Below are 16,139 nucleotides of genomic sequence, written 5' to 3' on the forward strand. Positions count from 1 at the left end.
GACAATATCTCTATTAAACCTATACCCACATCTCGTCATTAACAGGGATAAAAAAAATTGTGTGGTTCACTTGTGTTTTGCTAGAGAACGTATCTGCACATCAATCGGCTGTAACACATTCCACTAAAATCTGCCTAAAATTATTTTTTTAATAATTTTTATTCCGCCGACATGGCGATGCCGACGGAATATTACCCAAGTATAATTATAGATGAAGTTTTAAGCCTAATAGCCTTCTGATACGCAAATAAAAGCGGAGAGTAACCATATAATTATTAAACTGAACATTTTCCAGAAGACCCGTAGAACAATTAAATACACTTTGGACTTTTCCATGTAATGTCTATTCAAGAATGGAAAAGGAAAATTTACTCCGGATGTAGGAGATTTAAGGAACAGTGGAATATGGCTGATTTTATGTAACATGCATAACAATTTTTGCCGAGAAGTTCCTACTACTAACGGTTACTACACTGTTGTCTCGATGACGACCGTACACTTATTGAGACATCCTTGAGTGGCCCTCAGGCCTTGATAAGTGGTGATCCCTTCGTAAAAAAACCCGACTTACACTTTGGTAACAAGATCTAACTGTTGAGGTCCTTATATATAGCAAAAACGTATACTCTAATAGTTTCTAGGCTTTTGAAGATCCTCTCTGCATCCCTGACTTTATAAAGAACAATGTGAACAGACACCTCGCAGATCCCCCCCCCATTTAAACACCTTCACCCTAAATAAGGTATATTACTACTTGGACGTAAAGGGCTATTCATTGGGACCATGCCTAAGAACGATTAAGATGTTAGTTTATGTTGCATTGAAACTTCTGCATATCAGTACAGTTAGAAAAGCAGGTAGCAGGAAAGAGAATTCCGAAGTCTAGCTGTGCTGCATAGGGGTACATATTGGGGACACATTAACGGGTACATGTAATACAGGGATCATAATACACTAATAACGATGTGATTACAATACTGAGGGCGACATTTATAACACTTGGTAACTTCATAACGACTGTGAGATTAAATATGGAAGGAGACATTTACATCTGACTGGGATGATTTTTAGGGACTTCATACTAATACGCACTGGGAGATATGATGCAAGTTCTTAACACAGAGGAGGGGAGGAGATACTTCGACCGACCGGTGATGTCAGGAGCTCAAGCCTTTTCGACTACATGGTATACTCTCCTCCCTTTCCTTCTAAAGGGCTCTCCGTTCGATCTCACCTACCTGATCCGTCCATCAACTTCATCAACTTCGAACCCTCAGATTCCTATATTGAGAAATCTCCTTTGTTTATGACGTCAGAAGTGTACTGTCGACCAACGTGACTATATCACGTTTTCAACACATATCCGTCCAACACACTTTTGGCAAACAAAAGAATCCTCAATTCTAATTCTAACCTATTTTAAACAATATATTTTAACTCGCACTGTGCATTCATTTAACTGACATATTTAATATCCAGATTTCTAAAAAAATAGACAATCAACTCTTTTTCCGACATAAACAATATTTAACTATTTCTAATAGCATTAACAATGGACTTAATTTCTAACATTCAATTTTCCATTAATTTTAACACTTGCCTACAGAGTTCGATTCTTGCTTTATCCTAATATCATTTTCACTTATCTAGTATATCTTCTTACTTACATGAGAAGGGGACAGCCCTTTCATGTACACTGCTTTCCTTCCTATTTTTCAAAAAAATGTATGCATTTTTAAATTCCAGTATATTTTTTCTTTATATCTGTACAACCACTTGGCTAAGAAAGATCAGACACAAAAACACTTCTTTAGTCAGCCCTTTTCAAACTGACTCCATAATTACTTTTAGACCTAAATCTCTATCTGATCTCCCTGGTATATTCCTGTTTGGGTGTAAGGTAGTATCTCCTATGATCCATCTCAGCTGCTCCATCCAGCCATCCTAATGCCGTAACCGAGGTCACATTTTACCTCTTCACCAATTCGACGACTCTTCGTCCAAATGTGCCTTGATCCTTTCTTTCGCATGATCGTTCTACTAATTAGAGCTTTGCCTCATTTTTTTTTAACTATTTTGTTTCTTTTGAGACATACATCAAAGCTCATTTACTTAAAACTTTGATTCAATCGAATTTCCTTGCTTGGACTCTTAGAAATCGACAAAGAGTTAGAAAACATCACCCTTAACTAAATAACCACCATCCCCTGCGCCAAAATTCCTACATGCGCACTGAATTCTAACTATGGCTAGGATTTCTGTGATGTTTTTTTTTCATCAGAGCGTCCAAGATCCCAAAACAGGGACATCCCACATTCATACATCTCTAAAAACAGTATAAGGTTATATCTTTTCTTTCTACGCATTTACGGTATATTTTACTTTTTTTTCTTTCTTTTTACTATATGTGAATTGCCTGTGGTACTGACTCTTTTGTACCCTAAGGAATTCTCGTATCCTCTCCAACGCCTGCCTTTTTTATTTATTGTGCTGAGGTTTATCATCTACTCGAACCTGCTACGTGCAACATGCTTTAAAAGCACACAATACCACAGTTTTCCATCCATATTTTTCTATAGGGGCACATCTATAGCGCTGACCCTAGCAAGTTACTCCTCTTACGAAAAATTTTATGGACATCAAAAAAAAAAAAAAAAACACAAAAAGAACAATTCTCTCTTTTGGCTTATCACACCCGAAACACTCTCAAAATACCCGTTTACGTAATTTTCTATTTTATCCTCTTTAAAATTATAACAAATTTCTAGGCCAATCATTCGTCTTAATCATCGTTTCACTTTTATTTTCTTATGACTTGTTTTTTTCATTTTAATTTATCTACTTAATTATGGTTTGAATTCCTGACGACAAATACAATACGTTATACATAACTTAAAACAATTGTTAACAATATTTGTTCAAACATCATATAACATGTTCTTCAAAACAAAATTCATCATTACATTACATTTCCTCATGTATAACACATTTAACTATGATAAAAAAACGTTTCAGTTACAACTTTTCTCTAAAAAATATTCTTTTCTGTAATAAATAACAGTAACAACAAAAGTCTGTTAAAAGCACTGGATCAAACAGAAAAAAAGTCGTGATTACATAAAGTCAACATTCAATATTGCCCCCTTTATTTTTTTAATTGTCTTTTGTTTTCAAAAACAAAAAAAAAATGATACCTGGAAGGCTGAAAAATTCAACTATAAACACAAAATTCTTTTTCACTAAAAGTGCATTCGTACAGACAATAGGATCTTTTAAAATCATATTTATAAAAATAAAATTCCTTATAAGACTATACAATAGCTTTTGCTGGATTCCGCTTTGTCTGCGTTCTTGTTTGACAAGTTTATATAACAAATCTTTGATTTACGGCTCTAAACTCAAACAATTCGACATTTGCTACAATTTCAAAACGATACAATTGAATTACTCCAACTTCTCGTGTGTATATACAAATGACTTCCTTTTCTCTTTTTCACATTATCTGTCTGTGTGTGTCTGTATATTTCAAAACAATACAATTTCATTTATCAATGAATACGCTAAATTACTCTTGTGAACTTGCTTTTTTACGTTTTCCTGTGTGAGTGTTTATTTTTTTTATTATTATTCATTTCTACGATTTTTTCTTTTATATTTTTTGCGGCATATCGTATCTTTTTTTAACTACATTTGTTCCTGTGTTTTAAGGACCGTATTTTGTGACTATTTTTCCTTAATACCTTTTTTCATATTGGGAGTATGTTTCTCTTTCTTCTTTTTTCTTGATTATTGTGTTTATGTGTGTATTTCGTCTAGCAGTTTTTTTTCCTTCACGTTGTGTGTTTTTTTTTCTTTTCAAAGGACCCTTTGTTGTGTTTCTGTGGTCCGTTTTGTTTTCTAAATCTTGCAGAATAAAATGATAACGGCACTCAAATCAACGAATATGTTGTGTAGCAGGGGACCCATATCGGGGAAACATTAACGGGGACTCAGAACAGATGACGATGATAACGAGGGAGACATTTATATCTGACTGGGATGATTCTTGTTAACACGAATTAATACGGCTGGGGGATATAATGCAACAGTTCTTAACACATATAGAGAGGAGGAGATACTTCACTTATGATAATGGTGGGGAGGACACATAATACTTGGAAAAGTTGTACAAAGTTCGTTTACCTTTTCTGTTGTAAGGAATGACGACACAAGACAAACAGTTACAAGCATAGATATTTCCTTTATTATTCAATCGACCGAGCGGTGATGTCAGGAATTCAAGCCTTTTCGCCTACATGGTATACTCCCCTCCCTTTGCTTCTAGGAGCTCTTCTCTCCATCTCTCCTAACTTACTCTCTCATCAACTTCAGGAACGTTGAAACCTCAGATTCCTATATTGAGAAATCTCCTTTGTTTATGATGTCAGAAGTGTACCGTCGACCAACGTGAATATATCACGTTTTCTACACACGTCCGTCCAACACACTTTTGGTAAAAAAAGAATCCTCAATTCTAATTCTAACCTATTTTTAAACAATATATTTTAACTAACATTGTTCATTCATTTAACTGACATATTTAATATCCAGATTTCTAAAAGAATGGACAATTGACTCTTTTTTGGACAGAAAAAAATATTTAACTATTTCTAATAGAATTAACAATGGACTTAATTTCTAACATTCAATTTTCCATTAATTTTAACACTTGCTTACAGAGTTCGATTCTAGCCTTATCCTTATATCATTTTCACTTCTCTAGTATGTCTTCTCACTTACATAGGGAAGAAGCTATTTGAGTAGAAAGCTTTCTGGCCTTTAGGGACCTTAAGAAGGAGGGGAGTGATTTTGCTGCTAAGTGAGTTTGTCAAGGATATGTACGTCGAGACGCACACGTTGCTTCCCTTTGCACCTCTTTTCCTATTTTACAAGTATTTTAATGGAATGTGCTTTGATGAACTAATTAGTTGATCAGAGTACATTTCATTAAAATACTTGTAAAAAAGACAAAGGGATGCAACATTGAGGAGATCGGACAGGGTTTAGAGCCCAGTTGTCAAAGTTCATAGTACCTTACAGTCCTCTGTAGATATGGTCTCAAATAGTCGCCGCTTATGTCCAAGTGGCAATATGACTTGTTTTGATGACCAAGAGCAAAAAGCAAAAAAAAAAAAAAAAGGAAAAAAACAAACAAAAAACATAAAGGTTTTAAAATTCTAGTCAACTTTTAATCCAGTGAAATTAGACTGAACTATTTAAAATCAACCACATACAAAATAATTATCAGAGTTTGGCAGTCAGAAAAGTTTCAGCATTATGGAAGTTTAATCTGCAATTTTTATATGACAAGAATCATTAATCCAGAAAAAATGTCAGGTGGTCGTCAATCGTCATATCTAGAGAAGAATATAAGCTTTAAGATCGTAGCCAGATTAAAAGAACAAACGAACTTACTTTAGAGACATCCAATCATAATTGTTTCGTAACATCGTCAGTTGCAACGTTATGGTTTTCCCGTCGGTAAATAACAGTCTTATGTTTTGTTTTATGAATTGGATTATTTTAATCATTGTCTGTCGCAGTGGAAACGGACAATAAATGAAATTAAAAAATGTATATAGTAATATATAACTAATTTCAAGAAATGACATATAATCTCCAGATGAAAAAAAAAAACTATCTAAATAATATCGGTGACTAAATCATTGTTTACGCTCGTCTGTCATAAGTCGGAAATTAATGTCGCTGTCCGGCCAAAAGCTTGGCAGGGCGAAATGACGTTCATAATTAGTAGTACTTTTTTTCCTAGCGTATATTTCCTCTACTCTATAATGAGATTTTCTCTACGCGTGTAGTTATAAAACCATTTAAAGGCATAATATGGAATGAAAGTGTCTTGCACCCATATAGAACAAAGTTGGTGACGTTCCTGAATTATCCAGTGAGGTTGAGCCAATATCTATAAGGTCGACTCATATATTGTCAATATCTATCTGAAAACCGAAATAACGGATCGGGTGCTAATTCCAATTAATACAATTTATAGCGACTTATTTTAGTTATGAAAAGAAAACATTTTCTGAAGTAAAATCTGTAATATTTAACGGAACGTCCCGATTTATATATATATATATATATATATATATATATATATATATATATATATATATACGGGCAAACAGTTAATAAAACGTTAAAAAACACTTTGAAATGAGTTAAAAACATATTTAATCTGGAAAGGAAACACTAGATAAGTGGATAGTCCTTAATCCGCGGAGTTTCGAAGAAATACTTCCCTTCTCATCAGAGGGTAGGAATTAGCAAAATGCGGGATCGGATTTTTCATGCAAAAATATTTGATGAAACAACAAGTAAGTCAAAGATCTTACTTGAAAACAAAAAAAGTGAAGCAGAGGGAATATGGTGAAGAAAAAGGTGATTACACATGAATGGATAGTCTGATGGAAGATAAATAATCCGGTGACGGTAAAATCAAAATATATAACTCTAAGAAAGTTAATTGAATTTCCATTTGCACAAGTAAAATCCAAGGAAATCCCGTAATTGGAAGAAGATGGTCCATAATAATCCAAAGGCAGAAATCCATGGAAAAATTCACAAAAATGTGTACAAAGAAAAAAAGGAAAAAATTCCAATAATATTAATAAAAGAAAAATAAGATATGCTTTTCACTCTACTGCCGATATATATATATATATATATATATATATATATGTGTGTGTGTGTGTGTGTGTGTGTGTGTGTGTGTGTGTGACAACAACAATCTTGAAATTATTCAGTTGCTGATAAACAGACAATTTATGAATCTTTACTTCGTGAAGATCATTCTGTTCATACAACTAATTAGCGATAATACAAAGAGGTCAAAGCCACATTGCAACGTGAGCAAAGAAAAATGAAAAACCAATGGTGGATGAATATAACGGAGCAGATCCAAAAGGCGTTTGACACAAAGAATTTGAAGGAATTGTATGGACTCCTGCGCCAAGTATTTGGCCCTCCTACCTGTTCAATATCTCCTCTAATGTCGAAAGATGATTCTGTTACCATTAAGCATCCAGAAAATATTCTGAAAAGATGGCAAGATCACTTTACTGATGTGTTTCACAATCCCTTAGCAGTAGATGCTGATGCAATTGATAGCCTACCACAATGTGATATCATATTCAGAATGGATCGTTTGCCTAGTCCGGTGTAGGTGCAATTGGCTATCGCACAAGTCAGCAGTGGCAAGGCAGCTGGTTTGGATAGTGTTCCAGAGGAAGATTGGAGGTGTGAATATTGCTAATGCTATCGGTTTTGTTGAGGAAATCTAGGAAGGTGCTCCTGTTCCACAGGATTAGATTGATGGTGTCTTGGTGATCCTGTTTAAAGGAAAGGGACAGAAGAATATTTGTGACCACCACCGTGGGATTACGCTTTTGGATTGCTGGGAAATTTCTCGCACAACTTCTATTTAAACAGATTACTGGAGGATGTTTGTCCTAATACTATTCAAGAGTCACAAAGTGGCTTTAGGTCTCGCAGAGGAACTACGGATGAGATTTTTTCAACCCGGCAAATCCAGGAGAAATGCATTGAACAACAGATACCGCTGTATCAAATGTTTGTGGCTCTAACCAAAGCATTTGACACTTAGAAAAAGTAGGGTGTCCTCCAAACTTTGTTAGAATATTCAAGGAACTGCACAGGGACATGAAAGCTCGAGTCTTGTTTAACAGAAAGTTGTCTGATGAAATCCCAGTTGACAATGGTGTCAAACAAGGTGATATTCCTGCCTCTACTATTTTCTCTATATATTTTGCTGCTATACTTGCTAATTCGTTTCGGAATTGCGATAAGGGTGTCATGTTAAAGTTTTGAACCACAGGTCGCAGTTTTAATCTTAGAAGATTTAATGCCAGAACCAAGCTGCATCATGTCTTAGTCAATGAGTTACTACATGCAGACGATGCTGTTTTTGTCGCAAATTAAGACTGATATGCAGCATATAATGGATAGCTTTTCTGATTCCGGCACAGCCTTTGGTCTGAGAATCAGTCTTTCTAAAACCAAGCTGATGTTCACTCCTACACCAGGCTAGTCATATGTGCAGTCGAACACCATGATCTGTGGTGTGCACTAGGAGTAGTTGATTCATTTATCTACCTTGGTAGTTCTCTGTCGGGGGATGGCTGTCTCGACACTGAAATCTGCAGACGAATTCAGAAGGCACCTGTAGCTTTTTGAAGGTTGGAGAATAGAGTGTGGTCTGATCGTGGCATCACAGACAGGATTAAGATCTGCGTTTAGGAGACATATGTGCTAACCACAGTGTTATAATGGACATTGTATTAAATACACATTAAATGGTTTGAACGATTTCACCAAAAACGCTCGAGACGTATCTTAAACATAAAGTGGCAAGCACAAGTATCCGATACTGAAGTCCTTGTAAGAGCATGTTGCTCTAGTGTTAAGGCCCTTGTAATCAGATCTCACATGCGTTGGGTGGGCCACCTGGTTCGAATGAAAGATTGTAGACTGCCAAAACAAATTTTTACGGGGAGCTGGAAAATAGCAAAAGCCCTCAACACAAGCCTAGAAAGAGGTTCAGGGACGATACAAAGGATAATTTGGGAGTCTTACAAATCGACATCGACAAATGAGTAGAACTTACTTTGCAAAGGCCGAAGTGGCGAAAACTTGTACATGAAAGTTGTGATGCTCTAGAGAAAAGAAAGCAGGCCCACAGCAGTCTGAAGTGAGAGCTTCGCAAAGGTTTAATTGATGGTCTTAACCATGACACACAGATCTGGAAATGCAACACTTGTGAACGAGTGCTTTTGTCAAAAGCTGGATACGTCAATCACCTTAAGTCGCACAGAACTCCTGTTCAGGTGAACTTTGCACCTATTAGTCCGAACCAAACGATCTGTTTAACATGCAGCAAATTTTGAAAGTCTACTGCTGGTTTGAGAAGACATATGATTGTTCATAGAATACCCTTCAACCTCCAGAGTAAGTCAACTCAGTGGAAATTTTTCAATTTGTATGTCAAATTTGCTTCAAGATGTGCAAATCTGCGGCGGGAGTGCAGAGTCATCTGAGATTGCATGGTCGACGAGATTGGGATAACTCAGTGTGACGGCTACCATCTGGAAAGATGCAGAAATCATTATGTATCTATGCATGCATATGTATATGTATATATATGCATATATATATACGTATATATATATGTATGCATATATGTGTATGTATGTATATGTATGTATATATATGTATATATATAATTATATATGTATTGCTTTTTAAAATAATATTTCACTCTTTGTGTATGCCAATCCTTTTTGCTTGGAAGCTCAATGTATGTCAAATATTACAATAGAGCATTTCTTTTCTTCTTTCTCCACATGCACTCTCTCCATTTTACTTCTATTTTTTCCGAGGAGAATATGTGGGAAAAGAGTCAGTATTAACATAATAGTAACTGATTGATTCTGCATAACGAAACAAATCTGTAAATCATTTTACCAAAATTTTAACATGTTGGATGACCTGTTTTGTATGAAAAAAATATATTTGAATATAGGACTATATATATATTATACGACATAATCGCGTTGGCAGACAAGTTCTTGTCAGATTACTGAAGTTAAGCAACGTTGAGACTGGTTAGTACAAGATGGGTGACCATTTGGGAATTCTAAGCGCTTTATGTGCTCTCCCCTAATCTCGGCATTTGTTTCCAGTCGTCCTGACATACATTTCACTTGCCACTGGTATTGAACAATGCGGACGCAGGGGAGGTGTGGTTGGAGATTGCGCACCTCCTGTCACAAAAATGTCACGTGCAGGCACCCTTTCGTGGGTATCCATAGTCTGCCAAAGACTAAAGGACCCCTTCATATATATATATATATATATATATATATATATATATATATATATATATATATATATATATAGTTATCGACATAGAGTCTTGTTTCGTTGTATCACAACTCATCAGTGCTGTTAGACTAGCATCTCTCCGAAGCCAAAGATTGAACCTAAAACCATCGTGTTGACAGTCGGCAGTTCTCCCACTCGACCACAGAAGCGACGCCTGCAAATAACTCGTCGAAATGTCTATTTAGACATCCGCCACCACTTTTACAGTGCTCAAACCGCCTGTTTGTAAATAAACAGACAACGAGATTCGCATTTTTCAGCCAATTAAGTAGCGGGTGAGATTATTTACGACAGTGCTCTACCCAAAGAGGGGGGCTTAAAATATATTTGTAGTCATTGACATACAGTCCTGTTTCGTTGTATCACAACTCATCAGTGCCGCTAGACTAACATCTCTCCCAAGCCAAGAATTGAACCTAGAGCCATCGTGTTGACAGTTGGCAGTTCTCTCTCTCTCTCTCTCTCTCTCTCTCTCTATATATATATATATATATATATATATATATATATATGAGGTCTTTCAATAAGTTTCCAGACATTTTTCGTATGCGCACTGTTATTGGTGGTACACACATGAAACTTTAGTCCCCTTCGAGATAATCTCCGGCTTCAATGCACTTGTACAGTTCCAACAACTTCTCGAAGACCCCTGGAAGTCCTCTTGTGTGAGCATGTTTCATCTCCTCAATTGCTTTGTAACGACAGCCTCTAATGTTTTCGTTGAGCTTAGAGAATAACTAAAAGTTACAGGAAGCAAGGTCTTGATTATAGGGAACGTAAGGATATGTCTTGGCGCCCATCTTGAGAGAAACTTCGTGCATAATTGCGTGTACTGTTCACACATTGACAATAAACTTTGCACTAATTGCTAGACACACGATAGTCCTTATCCATTAAATTCTTTATTTGGCTAATTATCTCTGGTGCTCAGATATCCTTACTCCTCCCCACCTCTCATCTCGCACAAACTCCCTGCTTTCCTTAAATCTTTCATGTAACTCCAAACCCGATGCTCGATTCATGCAAGGGTGCACAAAAGCAGTCTGAAGCATTCAATGCTGTTCCGTGGCATTTTCTCCTAACTTTAAAACAATATTATTGCATATGGTTTTTCTAAAGTATCATCACGTCCAGATTGCGTTTTTGAAATTCACCAGCTATGACAATCAAGCTTTAGTAGGGTGCATTCCATTTCCTACTGTAGCTGTTCCTTTGAACTCGGAACCATAAAAACTGATTAGTCATCTCATAACATGTATCGCAATAACATACTGAATTTTCAAGCGTCTACGATAATTTTAAATGCCTGTACAAATATGGTCTAGAAACTTATTGAAGGCACCTCGTATATATATTATTTATAAATATTAATAATTATTCTTATACTTACAGACACTAGTGTTTCATACTTTCGCAATCATCAGTGTAGGAAGTGGTAATTACTACTGTCCAGGAGATTACAACTACATATCACATTTGCCTATTTGCTATGCCAGCATCAATTGCAACGCGAATTAAGCAAAATAAAACATCTAAAATGGCAAATACGGGCATGACACTAAAGCAGTCAAGAGTGTTCTAACAAGTGGAAGTCATCATAACGCTGATTGATTGTCTTTTGTTTTTTTTAAATTTTCCATATAGGGCTCAATTTAATAATCTTAATAGGGTTTACAAGTATAAACATTGATAGTTATTTTCATACGTACTAATGGTAGTTCTTTATGCTTTCGCAATCATCAGTGCAAGCCGTATCAACTACTACTGCTCGCGAGATTCGAACTGCATTTTCCAAGCCACCTTTGACTCTATTTGCTAAGACATTACCTCCGAATCAGCATCAATTGCCAAGAGAATTAAAGGAAATTTAACATCTATAAATGACAGATGCTTGCATAACAATAAAGAAGGCAAAAGTGTTCTAACGAGCGAAAGTCGTGAACATTGCGTGACGCTAGTTTACTGCCTTTGTAGTTTTTTTCAGGTAGGGCCCAACTTTAGTAATATATAAAGGTAAGACAAGATGACTGTCCACTGCAGATAGCAACTTGTGATGGATATGATGTAAGTTTTTTTTTTGGGGGGGGTAATTGTAACATTGATATGATTCTTCCCCATTTGAGAACTTTCGGGTTATCTGTTGAGTACAAGGAGGAACTAACCAGTATGTATATACAAATATCGGTTGTTGTTTTTTTACATGGGGGTCACCACTTATCAAGGCCCGAAGGCCACTCAGGGATAAGGATTATTGCGTGTACAGTAATCAACGAGATAGTATTGTAGTAATCATTAGTATTGGGTGTTTTGATAGAATGTCTTACTTAAGGGGGCCGTTTGTCAGGAGTTTGTTTATGTTGAACTTGAAGACGTCCAAGTTGTAGTCAGGTGGGAAACAGTCAAGCGACAGAGAGTTCCAATGGCGTGCATTTCTAAGAAGGAAGCTTTGCTCATGGAATCTACGGATTTAGACAGATAAAGAGTGGGGAAAATTATTGACAGTAGTTTCAGCCAGACGGGTGTTTCTCTTTAAAGATTGGCGATGGGGGACGAGGGATTGAAGCTCAGACCAGCACCTGACATGGAAATAACGATAAAACAAAGACAGGCTCGCAACGTCTCTTCTGTGGGAGAGAGGTCGCAGAAAAGAGAAAAGGGCATCCCCCATTAAACCACGAAGTCTATTTTGTACTCTGTCAAGGCATGATAGGCTGTTTTTAGCAGCACCTACCCAGATGTGGCAGCAGTACTCCATCCTTGGACATACTTGGCTTTTATACAGATAGAGAATTGCATTAGTAATGAGATATCTTCTGGAGCGGTAGAAGGATCCCACCATTTTCCCAGCGTCCCTGGCAACAGATTTGATGTAGTGTTCCATTTCAGATCAGGAGTAAAGGTCAAACCCAGAAGCTTGTCAAAACATGGAGCCTCCCCAATGAATGAAACAGATCTGTAAATGCGCAGAAAATTTGTTTGAAAAACAAAAAAAAATATTGTATAAAATCTTGTAATCAAGCCAAATTCTCATGATGTTTATATAAAATCACTGTTATCCGTGGGGAAGAGGCTTGTTAATCGAACAAATAATTAATTTAATCACTAATTCGAACTTAAGATTACTGTTTTCTTTACAAAATGGCAGATTTTGTGAACACAAGAAGTGGATGTCAATTCCAGGAAATGTTATTTCACCATCACTTGAGATTCTACCTTTTTAAGGGATTACGTGTTAAGACAATGAAAAGCATTACGCCCCTCCCCCAAAAAAGAAACGCATTTAGTTAAGATTTTAGAATTACTGATAAGTTTCGTATATAAACTAAATGCAAAATAATTTCCTACCTCCGGTGCTTTCTAATATTTAAGGTATTTAACCAAATTATATACAATATATATATATATATATATATATATATATATATATATATATATATATATATTTATTTATTATATAATATATATAATTTATTTATTATATAATATATAAAATGCATTTTTCTTTTGCTGTAAACGCTACATCTGTTGCACTATTTAAGACACAATGTTACTTGTAAAATAATGTCCTAAAAGTTAATTAAGCCTTGAAATCGGGATTCATCTCACGATATATATATATATATATATATACAATTCTAAAAGTTTTTTAAGTTGATTTTTCAAAGTGATTTACACATCATCGCCGTAAAAAAGTAGAATCTCATTTATGGAAAGGCTTGATTTATTAGAAAGTTAATCCACAAAATTTTCAAATTTATTCTCCCTAATTATAATCAAAAGGTAATATTTTTTACTCGCATACTTTGTGATTTGTCTTCAATAGGAACCACTAGAAATAACAATAAAAAGATAACAAGATGATACGCGAGTAAATATGTAATTGAAAAAGAACTATTTTACCAATGTAGCCAGTTTATATAAAAAAAAAACACGTTACTAGAAATAAGCTATCTTTCAAAAATACTAAAATAAAAGAAAACGATAAAACAGAATAAACAGAAGAAAATTTTTCTTTTACCATTAAATTCTTATTGGTATACAATCTTATGGTATATATACAATTTTTATGGTATACAATCTCATGGTGTATATACAATTCTTATGGTATACAATCTTATGGTATATATACAATTTTTATGGTATACAATCTCATGGTGTATATACAATTCTTATTGGTATACAATCTTATGGTATATATACAATTTTTATGGTATACAATCTCATGGTGTATATACAATTCTTATGGTATACAATCTTATGGTATATATACAATTTTTATGGTATACAATCTCATGGTGTATATACAATTCTTATGGTATACAATCTTATGGTATATATGCAATTTTTATGGTATACAATCTCATGGTGTATATACAATTCTTATTGGTATACAATCTTATGGTATATATACAATTTTTATGGTATACAATCTCATGGTGTATATACAATTCTTATGGTATACAATCTTATGGTATATATGCAATTCTTATGGTATACAATCTCATGGTGTATATACAATTCTTATGGTATACAATCTTATGGTATATATACAATTTTTATGGTATACAATCTCATGGTGTATATACAATTCTTATTGGTATACAATCTCATGGTATATATGCAATTTTTATGGTATACAATCTCATGGTGTATATACAATTCTTATGGTATACAATCTTATGGTATATATACAATTTTTATGGTATACAATCTCATGGTGTATATACAATTCTTATTGGTATACAATCTTATGGTATATATACAATTTTTATGGTATACAATCTCATGGTGTATATACAATTCTTATGGTATACAATCTTATGGTATATATACAATTTTTATGGTATACAATCTCATGGTGTATATACAATTCTTATGGTATACAATCTTATGGTATATATACAATTTTTATGGTATACAATCTAATGGTGTATATACAATTCTTATGGTATACAATCTTATGGTATATATACAATTTTTATGGTATACAATATCATGGTGTATATACAATTCTTATGGTATACAATCTTATGGTATATATGCAATTCTTATGGTATACTATCTGCAATTACTTGCAGTCTCGGAAATTAACCCCCCCCGTATGATTTGGATTCTTCGAAATACTATTCATATGTTGAATATTATTTTCACTATGTTCCGATCGGTTTAACCTCTGACCTACTTGTTGAATACTTTTGTTGTAAATCGGGAATCTGCATGGACTTTTGAAGGAAACCATTTTATTTAATACACAGAGGAAGCATGCTTGCGTTACTTCAGCTGTTACCGAGTGAGAGTGCTAAGCAACTAGCAACTGTAATTTGAGTGTCGGTCGCACTGAGAATTGAACCTTCAACCTCCAGAAGAATATAACTTACAACTAAATTTTACCAAGTAGTTTATTCGCTATGTCACGGCTCCTTGAGGAGAACAGAAAGATTCGCGAGTTCAACAACGAGAAGGTCGGAACTTACATCGACCGAAAGATTGTGAAAATAACATTCAAGGTGGGAACATTTGTCCAAAGTATCAAAATAATACGAAATATTATTAACCTCTTTTTATTTGAGTCACTGTTAACTTGCTTCTTCCAAGGGCAAAAGCTGCTTCCAATAAGAATAATTGAGAACAAATATATACATGATTGAAAAGATCGCTTCTCTGATTGAGAACAGAAATAGTTTATGTAGATTGATTCGATTGCTCGCTGTCTTAATTACTTAGAATTAAATTGGGTTAAGTATTACTACAAAACAAGAAACTTTTCTCAAAGCATGTTTTTAAAAGATATAATTGGAAGCGCCTTTTTTTTTTTAATCAGGCGTTATTCGTACCGCCTGTTCTCGCAGCTTCCAACAACATGCTACGCGTCAATGTATCACGTGTGCATTGCTAATCTTTCTCAAAAACGAACTACTTATTCTGTAAACGGCTTGCTTATATACAGTCCAAGATCGTCTAATCTGTGTAGAATCGTCAAGAATTCTGCGTCGTTTTGGTGTTAGTTTGCGCAACCATTAAAGAGAAAATCACCTGGGCATCGCCATTTTTGTTTCTTCTATCATTCGGCAGCCTAACCATACAGGACACGCACACACGTGGGCGTTTTTGAAGCAAATAATATTCGCACTCATTATTTTTCTCTGCAGTTTTATTAAAAATTAAAAAGAGTAAGCTGTAAT

The sequence above is a fragment of the Euprymna scolopes genome, chromosome 24 (assembly GCF_053919585.1).
Source record: "Euprymna scolopes isolate OS-2025 chromosome 24, ASM5391958v1, whole genome shotgun sequence".
Lineage (NCBI taxonomy): Eukaryota > Metazoa > Mollusca > Cephalopoda > Sepiida > Sepiolidae > Euprymna > Euprymna scolopes.